The sequence below is a fragment of the Schistocerca cancellata genome, unplaced genomic scaffold (assembly GCF_023864275.1).
Source record: "Schistocerca cancellata isolate TAMUIC-IGC-003103 unplaced genomic scaffold, iqSchCanc2.1 HiC_scaffold_1148, whole genome shotgun sequence".
NCBI classification, from domain to species: domain Eukaryota; kingdom Metazoa; phylum Arthropoda; class Insecta; order Orthoptera; family Acrididae; genus Schistocerca; species Schistocerca cancellata.
Genome location: NW_026047147.1, coordinates 3,113,619 through 3,133,126, shown reverse-complemented (window position 1 = coordinate 3,133,126; position 19,508 = coordinate 3,113,619).

The window sequence follows — 19,508 nt, the reverse complement described above, 5'->3', positions numbered from 1 at the left end:
AGGCACATTGCCCTTTAAACTTGGTTTATTCCAGTACTATACCTGTATTTTGATCTTATTTGATCCTATTTTGAAGTAACACAGATAATGAGTAAGAATTTTGTATTGTTTATTGAAATTTCCACGATATGACAAAGTTTTTGATTATTGATTTATTTTGCACTATCGTGGTTTTTTGGGTGATCGGAAAATGTTGTAACTTGAGATTTACATTAACAATATATTTGGCTATAACGTATTAAAATTTCATTAACCTCATACAAATACATCGCAAGCCATATATTTTTAAAGTGAACGTTTCCTTTCGAAGACGCCTAAAATCGCAAAATCCGTACCAGAATAAGAAAAAAAATATAAATTTGACTGTAAAACGAAAGTGCTGCATATAGCCTTACGCAGAATAAAACAAGGAAAATATTGGTGTATCACATTTTGCGATACGTTTATCGGTTCGCTCGTAATTAAAGCGTAAATTCGAGTGTCTATAATAAAAATCCTATAGTAAGAGGAGTCATCAGGAACCTAATCTAATCAGTTTAAACAAATAAAAATAAAATAAAAACAATTGATGTATACATAACATAATAATGTAATATACATAGCGGCATTACTACGAAGAACAATATCCAGTGGGGACGAACTCCGATGCAGAGGCGCTGAGTCGAGCAGGTCGAGCCGCGAGCTGTATTACTGCGTGAGCTGAGACCGCAGAGACCAGCCGTGACACCTGAGTCGCTTTGCTCGACGCTCTGGCTAGAGTCGAGACGGTGGGGCGAGCGTTGAGCGGGCGAGTTCCGAGGGAGGGGGTAGCGGTGAACTCACCCGCTCCGAGACAAATAGTTCGTTCCCTCGCGAGCGGGTTTTTGCAAGTAGTTCCTATGTTATCCGCTAGGTGGCTCTCTGTCCTGTTGCTCGCATCAACTGCCCAGAGGGCAGGACGTGCGACTGAAACGATCGCCGACAGAGTGCGATGCGAAGTTACGCTGCGCTAGACACTGCGCGGCAGACGACGCACATGTGAAACACAAAATCCAATGGGGCACTGCACAATGCAGGCAGCCAAGGTAGAAGCAGGGCAGAGGCCGGCGCTGGCTGTGTTGTGTGGCGTGCACTGTGCTGTGACCAGCAGAGGCGCTGCTGATATGCTCCGTCTCTCTCTCTCTCTCTCTCTCTCTCTCTCTCTCTGCCGTGGGAAACGTTTGGAGCTACCGTTCTTTTTTTCTGAATCACTGATTGTTCACTCCTTTGAAAGATTGAACTCTATGAATTAGTTCAAGAGCGGATCCCCCATCTCTAGTCACTATGACTATGGGCTGATACAGACAGCTGAATGTTGGAAGGATAAGTATTTAGTACTTGAACTCACAAGCAAAGTTTTATGACAACAGCGGGCATGGTATCATTTTGCTAATTCAAAAGCATAGAAATACAGTTTGAAAACTGATTAACAGTACAAAAAGAAACAGTACTTACACGTCACGTATAAAATAATATAAAGAACACCTTTTAAGAAAAAATGGCACTAGGACCCAAAATTCGTCTTTTGCTGGCCAATCTTCTGATTATAAAAAAAAATGGGTCTGAGCACTATGGGACTTAGCTTCTGAGGTCATCAGTCCTCTAGAACTTAGAACTACTTAAACCTAACTAACCTAACGCCATCACACACATCCATGCCTGAGGCAGGATTCGAACTTGCGACCGTAGCGGTCTCACGGTTCCAGACTGTAGCGCCTAGAACCGCTCGGCCACTCATGAGATAACGTAAGAATGTTAGGTACTGCGCAGTTCCGCTTCTAGGTAGCTTTCGTGCAGATTGTTATGACCAATTGTAGTGAGAAGTCATTGTTGCGAGCAGCTGTTGCTTTGACATGGGAGGTAGAACAACTTGCTGCGTCGGCTGGCGAGGTCACGTGACATGAGCTATGACAGGCTTACAAACACGCATCGCAATCAAGATTTCAATGTTTTGGCAACTAACATGCGGTGTTTGGTGGAATTCGAATTTATACTTTCGTAATAAGAAAATATGTAGTGTACATGTTGCTGCACGTCAGACGTGTTTCGTTCCCTGAGTTTCGTTGTCTAAACTGCCGGGAAATTCTACGCCGTTGTATAAAACAATAACCATTCAAAAGACTGATAAGTTTTACAGTTCCGAGGAAAAGTATACTCTCACTTAATACAGAAAAACGGTATTTTCACCCGGGAGGAAGTGTGCCTTTAATCGGGATTTGCAGGAAAAATCCGGGATTTTTGTTTTCCTCGTCCACGTATACACCCTGCACTTTCCTTTCGCACTGCATCTGTAACTCCATCACTGATGCAAAATTTCCGCTCTAGCTATCTATTGCGCTTGCGAGCTTGCCTCCTAACTCATTCGCAGGACGGCCTACTTTTACTTGCGACCATTCCTAGATGAGGTGCCACTTCCCCCTGCGCAGTTCTCGTGTATACCCTTATTTATCTAAGATTGCTGGAATTTTTCGGGGAATCCAACGTAACTGGACTGCCTATGCGTATCTGTCGTGAGTCGTCCTAAGTTTCTGTGCCGACAACTGTAACACACAGAATTTTGTAACTATATTTTCCATTTCCAAAACTCCTTCTCTGTTCTATGGCTCGAAATGCCTTCCTAATGCTCACACATAGCTGATACACGATGTCAACAGTTATTTGTTCTAATCCTTTTCAACGGAAATAGCGGTATATTTGCAGGTGTGTGTGCAAACAGAGGAAGTAACCTAATGAACGATGATCGTTGCCCCTCAGAATTCTCACGGTGCCGAATTGACGTTCAAGTGGGGGATGATTAAACTTTGCCGCCAGTACACAAGTGACTCCTACACTAGTACAGACGTGTTCGTAAGGTACAAAGAACGGAATACAAAACGACTGACACATTGGACAGAGTGATACAAAAACTATTTATTGCTAGTTACACGGTATTGACCATGAAAAAGTGTTCATAGCTCATAACGTACGTGTTTTAGGACTTTGGTTTACTTGACCTTTTTCCTGTAACTGCCCTTTTTAGAGATAACCATTCTAAGTGGCTAATGAGCTATACATTACTGCAGTATCTGTAGCCGCACATACCTTTAAGCGTATCTCTTCATTCCTTAGTGCTTCCCACTTCTTTGCATATTGGTTCTTCCCGACTAGTCTCCTACACTTTAGCCTGCTCTTCACCACTACTAAATTGTGATCTGAGTCTATATCTACTCCTGGGTACACCTGACAATCCAATACCTGATTTCGGAATCTCTGCCTGACTATACTGTAAGCTAACTGGAATCCTCCTAAACAGAGTATTTGCTATTACTGTATGAATTTTATTGCTGAACTCAATTCGTGTTTCTTCTTCCTCGTTCCTTCTATCCCAAGCTCATATTCTCCTGCTACCCTTGCTTCTCCCCCCTCCCCCCTACCACCGCATTCCAGTCCGCCATTACTACTATAATCCGTTCATCATAAGAATAAACATGATGTAAATATTGCACTATGTATTCTTCCGCGTTTGCTGGAACAAGCATTTCACTTGGACAGCACTGGCCGGTCAGTTGGTGCAGCCAGCCTGCAGTGGCGTGCCCAGCTGCAGTTCACACGTACAGAGAGGCGAACACAGGAGCAATACAGCTTCGAATGTCATTCTTAAGCAGGATGAAATAATACACTGCAAATTTCCCACAATACGAACCTTTGGCGACTAGACGAAAACCGCATCACTTTATGGTTTTTAGCTTACGTACGATTGTAACTGAAAACAAGCACGATGAAAATTCCCAACCGCGCGGTAAGTTTTCTGCATAAGTTGTGTGTAACGTAAGAGAGTATCGAAGGATTTCACCGTATAGTTAAATATTGTAGCCACTGCCTGTCATCATCAGAATCCACAAAGCCAACCAGGCGCAGCATTTTCTCTTCTTTTATGACGAGCCATTCTACACTCCTGGAAATTGAAATAAGAACACCGTGAATTCATTGTCCCAGGAAGGGGAAACTTTATTGACACATTCCTGGGGTCAGATACATCACATGATCACACTGACAGAACCACAGGCACATAGACACAGGCAACAGAGCATGCACAATGTCGGCACTAGTACAGTGTATATCCACCTTTCGCAGCAATGCAGGCTGCTATTCTCCCATGGAGACGATCGTAGAGATGCTGGATGTAGTCCTGTGGAACGGCTTGCCATGCCATTTCCACCTGGCGCCTCAGTTGGACCAGCGTTCGTGCTGGACGTGCAGACCGCGTGAGACGACGCTTCATCCAGTCCCAAACATGCTCAATGGGGGACAGATCCGGAGATCTTGCTGGCCAGGGTAGTTGACTTACACCTTCTAGAGCACGTTGGGTGGCACGGGATACATGCGGACGTGCATTGTCCTGTTGGAACAGCAAGTTCCCTTGCCGGTCTAGGAATGGTAGAACGATGGGTTCGATGACGGTTTGGATGTACCGTGCACTATTCAGTGTCCCCTCGACGATCACCAGTGGTGTACGGCCAGTGTAGGAGATCGCTCCCCACACCATGATGCCGGGTGTTGGCCCTGTGTGCCTCGGTCGTATGCAGTCCTGATTGTGGCGCTCACCTGCACGGCGCCAAACACGCATACGACCATCATTGGCACCAAGGTAGAAGCGACTCTCATCGCTGAAGACGACACGTCTCCATTCGTCCCTCCATTCACGCCTGTCGCGACACCACTGGAGGCGGGCTGCACGATGTTGGGGCGTGAGCGGAAGACGGCCTAACGGTGTGCGGGACCGTAGCCCAGCTTCATGGAGACGGTTGCGAATGGTCCTCGCCGATACCCCAGGAGCAACAGTGTCCCTAATTTGCTGGGAAGTGGCGGTGCGGTCCCCTACGGCACTGCGTAGGATCCTACGGTCTTGGCGTGCATCCGTGCGCCGCTGCGGTCCGGTCCCAGGTCGACGGGCACGTGCACCTTCCGCCGACCACTGGCGACAACATCGATGTACCGTGGAGACCTCACGCCCCACGTGTTGAGCAATTCGGCGGTACGTCCACCCGGCCTCCCGCATGCCCACTATACGCCCTCGCTCAAAGTCCGTCAACTGCACATACGGCTCACGTCCACGCTGTCGCGGCGTGCTACCAGTGTTAAAGACTGCGATGGAGCTCCGTATGCCACGGCAAACTGGCTGACACTGACGGCGGCGGTGCACAAATGCTGCGCAGCTAGCGCCATTCGACGGCCAACGCCGCGGTTCATGGTGTGTCCGCTGTGCCGTGCGTCTGATCATTGCTTGTACAGCCCTCTCGCAGTGTCCGGAGCAAGTATGGTGGGTCTGACACACCGGTGTCAATGTGTTCTTTTTTCCATTTCCAGGAGTGTATATCCCGCCAGCGTTCGACAGTGGCGTCCGAAAAAGATGGGTGCGTTAGTTCCAGTACAGCAGTCTCGTTACTTCTCGCGCCAAATCGCGCAGCTTGGCTCCACATCAGTTCTGTCGGGTTCATACTGTAATGGTGCAGTAGCAAATGTAATTGTGCAGCATTTGTATTATGTGCTCGATGCTGTCAAAATGACTGTTTTTCTCGTTTCTGTGATACTACGTCTGTGGTATAAAACGATGGACCTAGTCCAAATATAGAGGATTTGGTTTTTATTTTTGCCTTAAAATTAAATTGTTATGATTTCTTAATTTGAACAACTTGTATGAACTGTCTTTCATGAAACATCGATAATTAATAATTTGTATTTGAAATGGAAACAGGAATTTCGAGTCCATTATGTAATTAGAAACAAGAAGACGTGCATTATTCATGAAAAATTGTGAGTTTTATAATTAGGAGATGTAGGTATTTCAAATTGAGCGAGAGATTTTAACTAGCGAATAACCGCACTTGGTTCATATTCCATTATGCTACGAGCCGCCGGCCGCTGTGACCGAGCGGTTCTACACGCTTCAGTCCGGTACCGCGCTGCTGCTACGGTCGCAGGTTTGAACCCTGCCTTGGGCATCAATGTGTGTGATGTCCTTAGGTTAATTAGGTTTAAGTAGTTTTAAGTCTAGGGTACTGCTGACCTCAGATGTTAAGTCCCATAGTGCTTAAGAGCCATTTGAACCATTTTCCATTACGCCACCGACTGCGCTATACGTTCAATAAACATTCGTTCGTGACCTGCGTTATATATAACGCTGGAGAAACTTCAAAGCCGATAATCTCCGTAAATTTATGGAAAACATTACCAACAGCCTATTTCTCGGCACTTTTTAGCCGTATTCCACATGGGGGTTAACCACGGAACAGAAAGCAGCCTCAGCCATTTTCATACTGCGCATTAAGAGCGCTGCAGAGAAAGTGACTACACGATTTTTGAAATAAAAACTACGCAGCTAAAGCATGATTACGAAAAACATTGACGGCTGTTAATATATTAGAATATCTTAAAGTTTCATTTAACGCAACTTAATCATGTTTATTCTTATGATGAACGGATTATACATTTTCATCTCCCTTTATATACTGAATCACCGCTTCAGCCCTGAAAACTGCCCTGTCACCGAACGGTTCACAGTAATTCACTCTGTCCTACCTTCCTTTTCATAACGAATCCTGCTCCCGTTGTACCATTTTCTGCCGTTGTTGATATTGCCGTATACCTGTGTGACCGAAATCCATGTCTTCTTCCCATTTCGCTTCACTGAACCCCACTGTGTCTATTGAGCCTTACCATTTGCCATTTCCTGTATCTAGATTGAGCCTTACCATTTGCCATTTCACATTTTGCACCTTCCCTACCACAAGTTCAAACTTGTGTCATTTCATGCCCCAGGTCATACAACGTAAACCTTCCGTTCGTTTTCCGCCTTTTCCTTTGGTCGCCTCCCCCTAGACAGTCCCCTGAAAGGGATCCGAATGGCTGACCAATCCGGAATCCTATGCCAATGGAGGAATCATCTGGCCACTTTCTCGATTACAGGTCACACGGCCTTGCGTGTACATACATTAGACACTGTTCATAGCGACATCACTTTTAACTACTTGTTGGCCGTGACACCGAAATCTAATGGTTCCGTCTAAAGCCTGTGTCAACGCTATATTTAAAAAGTCGCTTAGTACGACATCGCTTTTTGCGACTTATCGTATAAAAGTACGATGTTTAATCCAGTTTCGGGGAAACACATCGGCTGTAACGCCCAATGTTCGTTTTTGGTTGTTGCGTATTCCTAGACGTAACGCTTATTTTCAAACTTTCGATTTCAGCAGATTGTTGTCTTCAAATTAGGCCTCACAACGAATACATCGTAAATGCAAAGTGCGTGCGCACATCTTAGATGCGAAAAGCAAACAAATGTAACAGATTACCTTAAGTAGGACAGTATATTGTAGTATGCGTTATTGTACTGTATTTAAAGTTAAAGCAACTAACTTGGCTGCGGTCATAGAAAACTAGAAAATTAAATCCCAATGTGTGCTGTTTTTCAAAGAACAGAGATGGAGTAATAGGGTATTCTTCATTCATGTTTTGTGGTTACGTGTGTTAAGTACACGATTGGCCATTAAAATTGCTACAACACGAAGATGAAATTTAACCGACAGGAAGAAGATGCTGTGATATGCAAATGATTAGCTTTTCACAGCGTTGACACAAGGGTGGCGACACCTACAACGTGCTGACTTGGGGAAAGTTTCCAACCGATTTCTCATACACAAACAGGAGTTGACCGGCGTTCCCTGGTGATGAGATGCCTCGTGTAAGGTGGAGAAATGCGTACCATCACGTTTCCGACTTTCATAAAGGTCGGATTGTAGCCCATCGCTATTGCGGTTTATCGTATCGCGTCATTTCTGCTCGCGTTGGTCGAGATCCAATGACTGTTAGCAGAATATGGAATCGGTGGGTTCAGGAGGGTAATACGGAACGCCGTGCTGGATCCCAACGGCCTCGTATCTCTAGCAGTCGAGATGACAGGCATCTTATCCGCCTGGCTGTAAAGGATCGTGCAGCCACGTCTCGATCCATGAGTCAGCAGGTGGGGACGTTTGCAAGACAACAACCATCTGCACGAACAGTTCGATGACATTTGCAGCAGCACGGACTATCAGTTCGGAAACCATGGCTGCGGTTACCCTTGGCAGACGGGAGCGCCTGCGACGGTGTACTCGACGACGAACCAGTGTGCACGAATGCCAAAACGTAATTTTTTCGGATGAATCCAGGTTCTGTTTACAGCATCATGATGGTCGCATCCGTGTTTGGCGACATGGCGGTGAACTCACAGTGGAAGCGTGTATTCGTCATCGCCATACTGGCGTATCACCTGGCGTGATGATGGGGTGCCATTGATTACACGTCTCGGTCACCTCTTGTTCGCAGTGGACGTTACGTTACATTTCAGATGTGTTACGACCCGTGGCTCTACCCTGCTTTCAATTCCTGCGAAATCCTACATTTCAGTAGGATAATGCACGACCGCATGTTGCAGGTCCTGTACGGGCCTTTCTGGATACAGAAAATGTTCGACTGCTGCCCTGCCTCGCACATTCTCCAGATCTCTCACCAACTGAAAACGTCTGGTCAATGGTGGCCGAGCCACTGGCTCGTCACGTCAGTCACTACTCTCGATGAACTGTGGTATCGCGTTGAAGCTGCGTGGGCACCTGTACCTGTACACGCAATCCAAGCTTTGTTTGACTCAATGCCCAGGCGTATCAAGGCCGTTATTACGGCCAGAGGTGGTGGTTCTGGGTACTGATTTCTCAGGATCTATGGACCCAAATTGCGTGAAAATGTAATCACATGTCAGTTCTAGTGGAACATTTTAACGAGAAACATAGGAGCAAGTGTAGGCCTTCCTGTAATTTATGTACGGAATACTGTCTTACCATTTTGGTTCTGTTGATTAAATTTTGTGATTCAGTAACTGAAGCGGAGGTGTGTCCTTCCTGGCTGCCCTACCTCACAGCACTCACTGCAAGTACTAAAAGTGCTCAACACGTTACCTCGTTCAGTCCAAGACCACCTTCAATATGAGTGAACCGTTCACGTCTTTGCTTCTTCTTTCTTCACTTAGTGAAGGTTTTTGCATTTTGATGGAATTCTATTGCTGTACGTAGCGGACAAACATAAGAAAAATTCCTCTTCAGTCCCTCTCCACAAATACCGCATTGTAAAAACTGTATGTAGGTGCACCGTATTTCTGCTGCTTTTCCGAAAGTCAACTCCAAGACAGCCTGAAATTTACAGACGTGAAATTATTATTAAAATCCAAAGAAAAAAACCGGTTTGTGCTACTGTCAGCTATAACTACCGTAAACCGTCGGTCCCTTCTACGTCGTTACAACCGGTTTCGACTGTGTGTTGTCTCTGATGCGGTGTACAATATATGAACACAGAAATCAAGAGTTTTGCTCAGTTCAGGCATTCGCCGGAACTAGCGAGGCCATCTCACAAAACACAGTAAGAAAAAAGGATCGTAAAGATTCCCGTTTTCTCTCCTTGTCTTGTTTGCTGCCATTTTCAATGATTATAATGCTTTTTTAAATAAAATCACAGTTAAGTTTTTGCAACAAATACGTACTTTCTCTTTCAAATTTTTGCAATGACAAAATGTTTTACCGCCTATCACAAGTGGTTTCCATTGCGCCCTGCATCCTCGTGCTGTTGATCACTGCTGATTCTTCGACATTTCTGAAGCAGTTTCGCAGCCCCCCTCTGGCCCCTTTGACAAGGCCGCTGGCGGAACGAGTGTGACTTTTTGTGCCGGAAATCTTTGGCCGCCATTGCTGATTGTTTTTATTCTACAATTAAATCAGTGGCGAGGATGGAACCGAAGACCAGGGAAATCGTGGTTATTAGTGAAATACGCGACGCGTAGACCGCGGGTGCAGTAATCTACACACATACGCACACACACGCAAACGCACAGTGAGGAGGGGTGGGGCGGGGGATGGGGGGGGGGGGAAGGGAGAGTGCCGCTCCCAATGGCACGAAAAGTAAACAAAAAAAGGAACGCATCCCGCAGTAACAGAACAAACTACACGAAATGGCGCAAGGAGGAAGGGAAAGGGGTGGTGCAGAATGTCCGGGGGCCCCCCTATCACCCAAACGAAAGTACTTACGACGTAGGTACCATGTACTGAAATTGAAAGATATTTTGATTTCCAATCACACGACGAAAGGGGGATACGCCCTGTCAGTAGTCAGTTAGGCCAAAGATAGATTTGTACCTGCCTATAGCAGTTCAGTGTTAGCACTGGGGGAGGCTGGTAGAGCTTTGGGGTTGCCATATTTCAGTATTCACAAGGTAGCGAAGCGGTAAATATCATAGAAAATAACATTAAATTATAATCAGTGCACAAAAACACACTCGGATTCAGCTGTGTCACCAAAAAATGGCTTTCATCAAGAAAACTATCGCTTAAATGGCGATGGCTGTATTCCTTTCAAAAATGTTGCACAGTTTTCTGTCATTAGTGGACAAAATGCCGAAAGGTGACCCAATCTTATCACCTGGGTAGTATCAGTTATGAAAGTCAGTTCCGATATGGAACCATTTTTTGGCTGGGGGGGGGGGGGGGGGACAGGATGAGAGAGTGCATTCTGTAGTTCGTTCGTTTCCAAAAGCGCGCTGCTTTAATTCCTCCGAGCCGGCAGCGCCCTTCATCCCTCCCTCACCCTTTCGTACAAAATCTATTTCTGCTCTTGTGACACCGCAGCAACTGAAGCCAGCAATTCCATGCACAGTTAAATCTTAAAGATGTGTCCTCATCCATGCAGCGTCAAATGCCTAAACATGCACGTGTAAAGGAGAAACAAGCTATGTCAGAATTCAATCGTTTGTTGCTGCGCATTTTATTTTATTGTAAAACAACCAGTTTTCCTCGATTCTCCACCGACCCCGGGTAGTTCTGCGAGCCGAGCCGCTGAGCTAGCAATCCCTGGATTCGGGAGACGAGGTGGTTTGAATGCATCCGCCGTCAACGTTGATAATGATTTTCAGTGGATTCCCATTTTTAGTTTAGTCAAATGCCAGGGTTGGTTCCTTACTATAGCGCACAGCCAGTTGCTTTCGAGCGCCTTTCTTTCCTGACAGATTCCACTTCCCTTAAAGACGCAGCCCCTCTGCTTAAATGAAAGGAGCTGCATCGAGGGCATGCCAAGCATCTCTTTCGAGACACCCGGCGCTAAAAGCAACATGACAAATAAATGATAACCCAAATGCTCCTCATTTAGGGTCGCGCATGTCTGCTGGATTGTTGTGCAAGGCAGAAAATTATCTCCCTTATATTGCAAGAAGTGACAAATGCTTACTTAAATGAGAAAATTTGGGAAAGCGTAAGACTGGATAATTCCAAATCGTTTTCATTTTTGCCGCCAGAAATTATTCTACCTTCTCTGTCGAACAGACGTCTCTTCTCTTCCTTTACACTCACAAGGGCAGCTCACCTGCTCCCTACAGATTTATGGTCTCTGCAGGGCTCGGCCAGAAGTCAATGCGACATAAATGGGGGCTCCAGAAGGCCAAGCGTTCAGCAAACGGCAGGTGTTTTGGGGCGGGTCGGACGAGGAATGAGTCATCTGTCAGCACAGCTCCCAGTCAGCGGTTGGCGCACCACAGAGAGTTCAGAGCGGTGAACCGAGGGTCCTGGGGCCGAGTCCCTACATGCAATCTTTTTAGCTTTTTCCTTTCATTTTGTGTGTCACATGCACTACAAATAAAACGGAATAATACTACAGACATTGTATTTATTAGTATTTTAATAAAGGGCACGGAAACGAATCGGAAAATAAAATTTGAGATTGCGAATGTAAGGGCTAGCAGAAAAGTAATACCTCAGAAATTTGATGTCTGATAACTCTTAAAGTGCTTTAAATAAATCAAACTTTATTAACGTTCTACATTTCCGCTGGATGGACAACTAGTGTAAATGTTCAGTTATGTCCCATTTGTTAAAAAAATTACTGTATTTTCATTAAAATTTAATCTCCCTTTATATTGGTTAAGGAGATCTACACCAATTGGCATTTTTATACATAGATCAGAGATTATAAGGACGTTTTGGAGTACTTGCACACCATTTTTTTACTGGCAAGAGTACTTCGTGTTTAACACGTTATTATAACTTTTCTGAGGCTACAATTATCTGCACCCCCAATACTGGCATTATTACAAGTTCATTTCTATTTGGCAACAATTCTAACCAACATAAACCACTGCCACTACCTGCTAAACACTGCACTTCTTCGTTACACACTAGCAGAATACTTACTGGCTGACTCAACATCTTTCTTTCATTGCTGGTGTCAGAACCCTCCTCCAACAAATCGTTCACAGCCTCCCTGCAATCGAAACCTTCTCTGTTTCCAGAAATTACACACATTTTTGCAGAATTACCCTTATCACTTTTCTTCCTCATACTATTCTATTCACTAAATGACAACTCAAATTTTTTCCAGCGTTTCGTCATTCTCCCTTTCCTTTCTGTCGCTCCCTTTTTCCCACAATTAGTTGGCTGACCCCGATTTGGTCACCATTTTCCTGCCTCTCCCTTGTAGCCTGACCAACGTCATTTATAGATGCTAGTATTTCCTCTACTCTGACATCACTAATCTCCTGTAATTCTGCACCTTCTGTACTTTCTCCTTCCCCAGAACATGACTCGACTTCAACTTGGTTACTAAAGACTTTCTGTCAATCGTGTTCTGTCAGATTTTCCGCAAATACATCACCCACTTCGTCTGCAACACAGTGCTTATTTTGTGTGTCCGTCCAATAAATCCCCTAAACCTCCGTTAAATGTACAGATTTGTATATAGCGCGTTCCGCCTGTTACTACCTTCTTTTGCTCCTCACTTACAATTCCTGTCCGTTTAGTTCTAACACGTACGTAGGGTTTTGCTAGCGGGTTCAAATTACTACTTCCCATCTTGTAAATGTTAGCCCTTTCACAGACGGCATTTAGTTTAACGGATTCTCCCATTCTGTACAATTTCTTATGTCCACCACCATTTGCTGTCACCTTGGCGCAACATCATCCTCTCACACCGGAGAATACGGTCGATAATTGTGCACCTGCTCCCCATTATTTCGCCTATCATTTGGTGGATAGCGCCACCTCTCGGCACCTCCGCCCCTGCTATTTCCACAGTACTCGCCAATTGTGTTAACGTTTACACTGTGCCGCGGTTCTGCATTGTTTGGTCGTTCGATACAACATCTACTTCTACGTGATTACACTGTTATTCACAATAAACTGTCTGGCAGAGGGTTCAGTGAACCACCTTCAAGCTGTCTCTCTACCGTTCCACCCTGGAACGGCACGCGGGAAAAAGAGCACTTATATTTTTCTGTGTGAGCCCCGATTTCTCTTATTTTATCGTGATGATCATTTCTCCCTATGTAGGTGGGTGGCAACAGAATGTCTTCGCAATCGGAGGAGAAAACTGGTTATTGAAATTTCGTGAGAAGATCCCGTCACAACGAAAAACGCCTTTGTTTTAATGATTGCCACTCCAATTGACGTATCGTGTCTGCGACACTATCTCCCCATTTCACGATAATACAAAACGAGCTGCCCTTCTTTGTACTTTTTCGATGTCATTCGTCAGTCCCACCTGATACGGATCCCACACCGCACAGGAATACTCCAGAATAGGGCGTACAAGCGTGTTGTAAGCAGACTTTTTAGTAGACCTGTTTCTCCTTCTAAGTGTTCTGCCAATGAATCCCAGTCTTTGGTTTGCTCTACCCACAATGTTATCTATGTGATCGTTCCAATTTAGGTTATTTGTAATAGTAATCCCTAAGTATTTAGCTGAATTTACAGCCCTCAGTTTTGTGACTTATCGCGTAATCGAAATTTAGCTAAATTCGTTTAGTACTCATGTGAATAACGTCAAACTTTTCTTTATTCAGGGTCAATTGCCACTTTTCACACCATACAGCTATCTTACCTAAATCATATTGCGAGTCAAGGCGGTAAATGACAGCATCATCTGCAAACAATCTGTGATGGCTACTCAGATTGTCTCCTATGTCGTTAATATAGATCAAGAACAATAGAGGGCCTGTAACACTTCCTAGGGGAACGCCGGATATTACTTCTGTTTTACTCGATGACTTTCTATTACTACGAAGTGTGACCTTTCTGACAGGAAATCACGAATCCAGTGGCACAACTGAGGCGATACTTCGTAGGCACGCAGTTTTGTTAGAAGACGCTTGTCAGGAACCGTGTTGCAAGCCTTCTGGAAACCTAAAAATATGGAATCAATTTGACATCCTCTGTCGATCGCACTCATTACTTTATTAGTATAAAGAGCTAGTTGTGTATCACGAGAACGATATTTTCTGAATCCGTGCTGACTGTGTGTCAACAAATCGTTTCCTTCGAGGTACTTCATAATGTTCGAATACAGTATGTGTTCCAAAACCCTACTGCAAATCGACGTTAATCAGATGGGCCTGTAATTCAGCAGATAACTCCTACTTCCCTTTTTGGGTATTGGTGTGACTTGAGCAATTTTCTTGTCTTTAGGTACGGATCTTTCTGTGAGCGAGTGGTTGTATATAATTGCTAAATATGGAGCTTTTTTTATCAGCATACTCTGAGAGGAATCTGACTGGTATACAATTCGGACGGGAGGCCTTGCCTTTATTAAGTGATTTTAGCTGCTTTGTCACACCGAGGATATCTACTTCTATATTTCTCATCTTGGCAGTTGTTCTTGATTGGAATTCAGGGATATTTACTTCGTCTTCTTAGCTGAAGGAGTTTCGAAAAACCATGTTTAATAACTCTGCTTTAGTGGCACTGTCATCAGTGACTTCACAGTTATCGCGGAGTGGAGGTTATTGATTGCGTCTTGCCACTGGTGTGTTTTATGTATGACCAGAATCTCTTCGGGTTTTCTGCCAGATTTCGAGACAGAATTTCGTTGTGGAAATTATTAAAATCATTTCGAATTGAAGTACGAGCTATATTTCGAACTTCTGTAAAACTTTGCCAATCTTGGGGATTTTGAGTTCTTTTAAATTTGGCATGCTTTTTTTGTTGCTTCTGCAACAACGATCTGACGCGTCTTGTGTACCATGTGGGATCAGTACCATCACTCATTAATTTATGTGGTACATATCTCTCAGTTGCTCTCGATACTATCACTTTGAAAACATACCACAACTTTTCTACACTGATTACAATTTGCCTGCTCCTCCTCATACATCATCTTGTCAACTCTCTCCAAATAACTAACGAATTTATGGAAGTCATCCCTCGGAGCTGCAATAATTTTGTTTCGCCAGTTCATGGGCAGTTATAATACCTTACAAAATTCTTTTGGATGTACATTTCCTGTTGGATCAAAACGTAAAAACTGCGTGTTAGCGACATATGATATTTCAGACGATTCTGCTACAAAACTACACCCACAAGTGTTAGTTCCATGTCTGAGGTTAGTTTCAACTTGGCATAATCTACTGCTATGCTCACCCGACTTACTTTCAACCTCTTCTACCTGGTTAGTCAGCTGAAGAACATTTTCTTCTGACACACACACTAGGTCAGACACACTTTTTACTTCATCCATACATTTGGCATATTCTTTTATCACATCTACCCTTCGTTTGCAATAGTAACTTTTTTCAAGGCATCTGTTACTTCAATTTTTACAGTTCTAATGGATTGTTGAGAGTTATTCTCAATTTGAGAAATTTTGCCATCTACTTTACATTCTAACGACCTCAAATCATTTTCTCACTTTTTTTTTTTAAACCGCAGTTTGCCTTACAAGTTTTTCGTTGGTTTTCTGGCCAATTGTTTCCGCAAAATTAGTATGTTCATCTTTTATAGAACCCATTATAGCTGCAAACATGTATTGTATACATCTTGGTTCTATTTTCTGCATTACTCTTTCCTGTTTATGTTGCTCCACCGATACTATACGAAATTTTGTATCCAAATTTGACACATTTGATTTAGTTACACTCCCAGCATTGCCATCACAGAACTGGTTGTTACCGATTTCATGCTTCATGTCTCTTCCAGGCTCTACATTATCTCCACCAGAAACATTAACTGACGTACTTGAAGCAGCTTCTACTCCACAGCCCGTAAATAACAAAGAAACATCGTCAAAAATCTCCTCTTTTTACTTTAACATCTACTAGGCCTACTCCTCTCTGTTCAGCCTTGCTGGTTTGCGAAGCGCTTATATTCATTGAGGGTCCGTCCTTTTTTTTATCGTATTTTAAAATGTTTATCACCTTCCATGTTACTCTTTCAAAACACACACACACACACACACACACGTAACAAACTTACCTTTCACTGAATGCTGCAGCCTCGGCATGCTGAAACGGGAGTGTCAGACCACCTCAGCCTGCCGTACCAGTGTAAGGGTCCCCGCTCATCGTGTAAGTTGGCATCACTGCTCTTATGTACTGCTGCTCGTTGATACCGCTATGACGCCGTCTGCTGCCTCGCTGCGCTCTGTATTACATCTTCTTTCTTGTCAGTCTGTCCGGCGTCGCGAAATGGGTTGCGTTCAAAATTCTCACTAAATTTCCCTCAACCACGGATTCAATGTACCACGGCTTTTTTACTGTTTCCCCGGCATGTGCTCCATGTGCGTCAGCACGGTTCCTGTTGGCTGCACCTACCTGTGAACTCGTTGCAGCAGATCACTGGTAGGAGAGCCGAGCAGAAACCTGCCATACTGCGACTTGCACCAGGCTGCATACAGCGTAACTATTCTGAGAATTGGGAAAAGGTCTTAATTATGAGTGAAAGGTAGAAGTACAGACAAAATTTTGGTATATTCTGAAATTTAGAATTAAAAGTTCACTGCCAAGCCCGTGCTAATCGTAACAGTCATGTGTAAACCCTTTCATTCACGTTAGCAAGTCTGTGGTAACGTATTTCCCGAAATCTGAACAGCTGCTAAGCAAGGATTGTTCTCAAATGCAAATGCTCGCCACACTATTAAGTTTATGAGTGTCTAATTAATACAATCAAGTTTTTGGTCATCGATCTTCTTAATGTGCCATGTGATAATTACTTACAAAATCCGTACTTCCTAAAACGTCTGCATTCGGTGCCTTAAAAATTTCTCGCACTAGTTCGTACAGCGTTTCTCAGTATAACAATGATCTACATATTTACACATTCACGCATCATTCACACTGCTGAAACGTATACAAAACTGTACAAACATAAACAAAAATCATTCAAGAAATAAACAGAACAATTCACGAAAACATTCTCTTGACCTGTTTGTTGAATGTATTTGTCCCCTACTTTACTCTGGTGGATGAAAATTAGAACCACATACTCTGCTGAGCCCGACTCAGACCGTCTGCCACTGTACATGAGTCAGTCATTCTCCCGATAAAGTCTTGAGACAGGAGCTCACTCGTAGACCCCCTGTGTGAAACAACTCCTGCAAGGGTGCGTGCATAACTGCTAGTTAAATGACGAATAATACAGATTCAGGCCATAAAACAATCTACATCTACATCCATACTCCGCAAGCCACCCGACGGTGCGTGGCAGAGGGTACCTTGCGTACCTGCGTCGGTTCTCCCTTCTATTCTAATCTTTTATTGTTCGTGGAAAGAAAGATTGTCGGCATGCCCCTGTGTGGACTCTAATCTCTCTGATTTTATCCTCACGGTCTCTTCGCGAGATATACATAGGAGGGAGCAATATACTGCTTGATTCCTCAGTGAAGGTATGTTCTCGAAACTTCAACAAAAGCCCCTACTGAGCTACTGAGTGTCTCGTCTGCACAGTCTTCCACTGTAGTTAATCTATCATCTCCGTAACACTTTCGCGATTACTAAATGATCCTGTAACGAAACACTCTGCTGTCCGTTGGATCTCCTCTATCTCTTCTATCAACCCTATCTGGTACGGATACCACATTGCTGAGCAGTATTCAAGCAGTAGGCAAACAAGTGTACTGTAACGTACTTCGTTTTCGGACTGCATTTGCTTAGGATTCTTCCAATGAATCTCAGTCTGGCATCTGCTTTACCGATGATCAACTTTATATCATCATTCCATTTTAAATCACTCCTAATGCCTACTCCCAGATAATTTAGGAATTAACTGCTTCCAGTTGCTGACCTGCTGTATTGTAGCTAAATGATAAAGGATCTTTCTTTCCATGTATTCGCAGCACATTACACTTGTCTACATTGAGATTCAATTGCCATTCCCTGCACCATGGATCAATTCGTTGTAGATCCTCCTGTATTTCAGTAAAAGTTTCCATTGTTACAACCTCTCGATATACCACAGCATCATCCACAAAAGTCGTCAGTGAAATTACGATATTATCCACAAGGTCATTTATATACACTCCTGGAAATGGAAAAAAGAACACATTGACACCGGTGTGTCAGACCCACCATACTTGCTCCGGACACTGCGAGAGGGCTGTACAAGCAATGATCACACGCACGGCACAGCGGACACACCAGGAACCGCGGTGTTGGCCGTCGAATGGCGCTAGCTGCGCAGCATTTGTGCACCGCCGCCGTCAGTGTCAGCCAGTTTGCCGTGGCATACGGAGCCCCATCGCAGTCTTTAACACTGGTAGCATGCCGCGACAGCGTCGACGTGAACCGTATGTGCAGTTGACGGACTTTGAGCGAGGGCGTATAGTGGGCATGCGGGAGGCCGGGTGGACGTACCGCCGAATTGCTCAACACGTGGGGCGTGAAGTCTCCACAGTACATCGATGTTGTCGCCAGTGGTCGGCGGAAGGTGCACGTGCACGTCGACCTGGGACCGGACCGCAGCGACGCACGGATGCACGCCAAGACCGTAGGATCCTACGCAGTGCCGTAGGGGACCGCACCGCCACTTCCCAGCAAATTAGGGACACTGTTGCTCCTGGGGTATCGGCAAGGACCATTCGCAACCTTCTCCATGAAGCTGGGCTACGGTCCCGCACACCGTTAGGCCGTCTTCCGCTCACGCCCCAACATCGTGCAGCCCGCCTCCAGTGGTGTCGCGACAGACGTGAATGGAGGGACGAATGGAGACGTGTCGTCTTCAGCGATGAGAGTCACTTCGGCCTTGGTGCCGATGATGGTCGTATGCGTGTTTGGCGCCGTGCAGGTGAGCGCCACAATCAGGACTGCATACGACCGAGGCACACAGGGCCAACACCCGGCATCATGGTGTGGGGAGCGATCTCCTACACTGGCCGTACACCACTGGTGATCGTCGAGGGGACACTGAATAGTGCACGGTACATCCAAACCGTCATCGAACCCATCGTTCTACCATTCCTAGACCGGCAAGGGAACTTGCTGTTCCAACAGGACAATGCACGTCCGCATGTGTCCCGTGCTACCCAACGTGCTCTAGAAGGTGTAAGTCAACTACCCTGGCCAGCAAGATCTCCGGATCTGTCCCCCATTGAGCATGTTTGGGACTGGATGAAGCGTCGTCTCACGCGGTCTGCACGTCCAGCACGAACGCTGGTCCAACTGATGCGCCAGGTGGAAATGG